This window comes from Hibiscus syriacus, unplaced genomic scaffold (genome assembly GCF_006381635.1).
Source record: "Hibiscus syriacus cultivar Baekdansim isolate YM2019G1 unplaced genomic scaffold, ASM638163v2 tig00110450_pilon, whole genome shotgun sequence".
Lineage (NCBI taxonomy): Eukaryota > Viridiplantae > Streptophyta > Magnoliopsida > Malvales > Malvaceae > Hibiscus > Hibiscus syriacus.
Genome location: NW_024062743.1, coordinates 10,852,157 through 10,858,156, shown reverse-complemented (window position 1 = coordinate 10,858,156; position 6,000 = coordinate 10,852,157).

Sequence of the window (6,000 nt, the reverse complement as noted above, 5' to 3'; positions counted from 1 at the left end):
ATAACCAAGCCTATTTGGTAGAGGCTTGGGCATCTATACAAATGGACGTGGGATCAAGCTTTGAGAACCACAAAATTATTTTATTCCACCTCTTTTACCTTGGTTCTAAGGTCTTGAATTGGCTGATAATTTGAAAACTAATATTTTATTTCAATAACTCACAATTTAGTCCTCAAAAGAATTACTTCAATCTAATAATCAAACCTCAATATTTTTGGGATGTGGCAATTATGTCTCTATTGGTAGATAAAATGTGGGATTGTTCACAATGGTTAATTTTTTAATTAATCTGGGGTAACTACAAGGCGGTATTTTCAAAGATAATTCTCAACCTCTTGACATTGAAACGTTCACACCCCTGACATTCTTGGTGCTCGAACCAGAGTCCTCAAGGAATAACAAATAATTCTTTTACCACGGAGGTCATTTAGTTCGTGCAGTTTATAGTGGTTTAGATGGTAAGAAATGAGGAGATTTCCATGATTCATGATTCAACTATTTTGTTAAGCAGAGGGCTATTGGTCGAGGATTATGTCTACAATATTTTTAGCATTGATAGAAAATCTGTGAATCAAAGAAAGGTATAGAAGGAGGGAGAGACCCTTTTTGTCATAAGGAAACTATGTTATATACTTCAATTATTTAATAATTATGTGGTCGTTCATACGTTGAGCTTAAATTATCACAAGCTTATTTTGTTTATATATTGATCTAATATGTGAGCTCATCAGACTATCTGTGTTATTAGTTATTGGACCGTAGAGAAGTGATTCAGTGCACGTCACAAAATGTAATCCAGATTTTCTCGTCCTTTGGAGTGCGAAATTCAAAATATAATTTAGAAATGCAAAACAAGAAATCTATTTCATCAGCATTTCAATTACATAGTACGTTGAGACATAAACAAAAAGCTACTCATGAGAGTCAACTCGAAAAACTTCTAGTAATTGAAATTTGGAATTAACAAGGTAGGAGCCCTATGAGCATTGCAATTGTTAATAGGGTAAGTAAAATTCGACTCGAAAAATTGATTTTTTTCGATTCGACTCGACTCGAATTGACTTTGAGTTGTAATTTCACAAACTATACTAAACTCGAAAAAAAAATTCAAGTTCAAATCGAGTTGTAAAATACAACTCAAATAGTAACTTGAATAATTTGAAATTTTTAGTAATTAGTGGATTGATTTTCAAGTTTGAGTCAAGTCCCTCAACTCTATATGATATATGTATATAACATATGAAAAAATATGAAGAAATATATATGAATTGTATATGGTTATAAAAAACTATTTAAATTAGAATAAAACAATATCATAATATTATGCGGGGAGTAAATTAATTCTTTACGTACTCATTAAAATGGCAATTGAGTTGTAAAATGGCATTGTCGAAAAAGTTAGAGCCGTGAGTAAACTATTTCTTCGAGTAAAGCGTTGATGGTGTTCCTGCAAGAAACGAAAACGGCAATTGAGAAACCATGGGTGATGAAGAACTTAAGTGGTAAGGTGTTGAGAGTTGGAGATTGTGCTCTCAGAAGGCGCATCTGAAGGGTTGATTACGCTATGTGATCCAAGATTTTTCATCATGGAAGAAAGGTTACTCAGAGAATGTTTTTGGCGTTGCTGGGTAGATTGCCACATCTTGATTTGCAAGTGAGCTTGATAAATGTGTATGCCCCGATGATCAAGTTGAGAGAAGTGATATTTTTCATTTTACCCTCTGAGTTCGTCGGCAATTTGGGTTTACCAATCATTATCGGGGGAGATTTTAATTCTCTAAGGATGAATCAGAGTAATTGGGGGTGCTGTGAATTTGTCCGCATCAAGGATTCTGATTGACTTCATACAGGCGGGTAACCTAGTTGATCTATCATAGGTAGGGAGCGGGTTTACTAGGCTCGAAGGGGGTGAGGCCATTTCTGCAAGCAGGCTTGATAAATTCCTGCTATCTCCAAAGATTCTACTCCGATACCCAAACTTAATCCAGGTATGTAATATCCCAAATTTTGACTAAGGACTAAAATGTAATTTTTAAAAGTTTGAGAGTTACAGTATAAATTTTGTAAAAGTTTAAGGACCAAAAATATAATTTTAGAAAGTTATAGGTTTTAGCCCATAAATGAACATTTTGACCTACAACAAAGATTTTTGTGGAAATCCGATTTTAGATTTGTGTTAAAAGTTATAAAGCGATAAAATTCAGTATTTAAATTGGATAATCGGATTGAATCAGAATTTAATGAAAAATTGAAGGATGTTAGACAATGATTGGAAATATAATTTCCATATTTTTAGATCAAATAAATTTGGCTCAGAACAGTATAATTTTTCAGATTTGTTCGAACTGTGGAATTTTAGTGACTAAAGTGCAATTTTTGAAAATTGCAAGGCCAAAGTGAAAAGTCAAAGTCAATTTTATACACCTTTAACTAAAGAATATTTTAATGAAAGATAATGCAATGACATTTGGTAATTATCAAGTTTTATTAATGGTATTTTTGGGATTTCTTATTAATTGAATTTTAAATTCAATTATATTATTAAAGTGTCATGTGTCAATGTTAATAAATACTATATTAATCAATAAAATTAGCAAAAAATCAGCTCCTTCTTCAAGCTTGGCCGAAACCACCATTTCTCCAAGGTAAACATTTATTTATGATTTTTAAGCTTACATGATTGATTTTTAGACTAAGTTATGAATTAGAGAATTAATCTACATGAAATTATCTATCATTTGATACCAATATTTCATAGTGAAGATGCTTATATGTTGAGATTGAAGGTTAGAGTTTATGTAGGGTTTTTAGATTTTGAAGAATTAATGAAAGATTATTATGTTTTTTATGTTGGAGATTAATTTTCAAGCATGTATGATGTTTAAAATAGTGTGTAGAATGATTTAAAGCATTTGGCCTAATTAGGTTTTTGGTGATTGATTGGATTTTGGTTCAATTTGATGTTATGTTGATTAGAATAGCATGAATTTGAAGTACGGAAGTTGAATTCATGCTTGAAATTGAATGAAAAGCTAGTCTTGTGATCATAGTGACATTCGGGCATTGGGTAAAAATTAGTAAAAAATATTGAAAAAATTCCTATGGTCTAGAATTGATATTAGAAGTGTTATATGCGGCTTGGAGATCAATTTGGATCAATTTGGAGCCTTGAGTTAGTAAAAGGGTTAATATACAAGTTTTGAAAATTGTGGGATATTATTGCAAGAATCTAATATTTGAAGGGTTAATGCTGATTTTTTATAGTTGAAAATGCTGGAAATTTAAGTTGGAAAGTTGTTTGGAACCAAATTTCAAATTTGGTAAAATTTGAGGGTGGAATTCGAAAAGTCTCAATATTGTGGGGACTTAATTTTAAGTTTATTAAATGTGGAAGAATCATTTGAGTAAATTATTGTAATGTTGAAAATTTATTTAATATGCTGCTTTTTGGGTTTAATTCTTAAGTTGAGATTTAATTCTAAGTTTATCAAGTTGTGTGGTTGAATTTGAAAAGTCTAAGAAAGTTTAGGATGAAATTGCAAGCTTTTGAATGTTTAAGTGTTGATTTGAATATTTTATTGATGTGCTGGAAAATTTATGTGATTAATGTGAAATGATCATAATGGTGAAGGGTCATTATGTATTAAATAGGAAAATTGATACGAATTCTAAAAAGAATTAATAATTAGTGGTTGAAATATGAAATTAGTAAAAGTTGAAGAGCAATTAGTGAAACGAAATATTCATGGAATTTAAGAAATATTTTGAAAAGTTTGAAATACGATGGAAGTATGATTTAATTTTATATCAATTTAAGTCTCATATTTATTTTTTTCGAATTTTTTATTTAAGTTTAGATTATGCTAGTTCGATACTAATGAATAGTTTGAATATTCTATATTATTATATGACGTCGTCAGTCCATGGTAAATTTAGTGATTCTAGTAGTTTGAAAGGGAAGGAAAAAGTGTCAGATCGAGAAGATTATTGTGGAGAATATTTGATAACGAGACGAGGCAAAGGTGAATGCATTTCATTTATATACATGTTTCGACCAAACATTGGCTTGCGATGAACCAGTGTCAGAGTTACGTTAACAAGTGACTCCTAGTATTATGTAAAGTGTGATTCAAGTTTATATGTTTATTTAGTAAGCTAATAGAACTAGTGAATAAGTCAAGGACGCTAGTTGGTAAAATATGTCTAGAAATTATGTTTTGAACTGTAATTTTAGAAAATCATTAGAAATTATACAAAAATGATTAGATGATAAATCTTATATCATTGGATTCATCTATCAGTATAGTTTTGTTTAGATCAAACGGAAACTGATTTAGAGGAGTGTACAAAAATATATGAATTTTAATCAGTGATAGGTCAGAAAATAAGACAACAGATTCTGTCCAAAACAACTTCTGTCAGTCAACTTTGAAAATTAGCTATAAATTGTACAAGTAGAACTGACGAAGTGTCTTATATGGTTAGATTCTTATTTGAGTCTAGTTTTCAGTGGTGCAAATGAAATAATTTTTCAATATATAGATTAATACAAAATAATATTTCTTTGAAGGTAGTGCAAATTGCCAGAATATAAAATTCCAATAAATTGTGTAGTGAAAGCAATTTTTAAAGCTTAGTGTGACTTATATTTGTTTTAAAAGTAAAATTTTCAAATGAGTTGGATTATTTATTTAATTACTCTGATCGATGATGACTTGCGATAAGTTAACCTCATTTTATTTTCCAGTATGATTCATAAATTTTCAGTATGAAATATTTCTATAATATTTTTTCATCAAGTTTTATTAATGATGGGTATGAACTGCCCAAGTATGATATTTATGATGATAAATTCTAAATGTTTACAATTATCAGATGATTTTTCAGTTATTATATATTTACAGTTATCATATGATTTTCAGTTATTATATATTTACAGTTATTAGATGATTTTCAGTTATCATATGTTACAGTTATCAAACGTATATTAATAAATGATTCTATGATGATAAATATAAGTCCATTTTATGTTGCATTGAGAGTTATAGGTACATTTGACATGTCATTAAGTGAGTGTTTATCAGTTATCATTTCAGCTTTGGTACATTCGTGTACCAATATTCAGCGCCGTTGGTGCTCAGATTGCTGAAGTGCATCATATCGCAGTTTCAGTTATGATTGTGCCTAGTGCGCACCTTATACTCACGTACCTTGTATTCTCTTACATATACATTGAGATATAACAGTAAGTGTGAAAGTTATGACAATATATAAAAGAAAAGAACATAGAATTGAAAAGAAAATTATGAAATATGTTCGAATGAAAAAAACAAAAGTTATTTATGATATTTAATGATGACTTACATGATTTTTGATAAAATCATGAGATGATGATTTTCAGGTTTTCAGAAAGAAAACGGCCTGACTAGCCCGGTTTAAAGTTTTAATTATTATTTTTATTTAAATTTTCAGTTTATTGTTTATATTTTATGGATTTTATGTTTTAGCAATATTTTTGTGTCACTAAGTTTTACTTAGCGCGTGGTGATTTTCATGCGTAAGTTCGAATAAAGTAGTGGACGTGAGGTGAGGAGTTGCCAACATCTTATGGAAAATCAGGAGTTTGCCAGCATCTTATGGAAAATCAGGAGTTTGCCAGCATCTTATGGAAAATTAAACCTATCGACAGTATCAGTAAAACATCCTAACTTTGACTTATTAGTGGCATGTACATTATATATGTTGGGTTGCTTTATTAGATTTATTTTAGAGAAAATAACCTCAAGGACCGAAAATGCCTTATAATATACGATTTTAACAAACTTTTTTTGGATTTGTCAAAATGACCAACAAAATCGCAACGCGATCTCGAATTCACAACGCGAACTCCAATTTCGCAACTCAGTTTCCAAAATCGCAGTGTGAATAGTAAAAATCGCAACGTGAATAGTAAAATCACAACGTGAATTTGGAAAATCGTGACGCGAATTGGAAAATCGC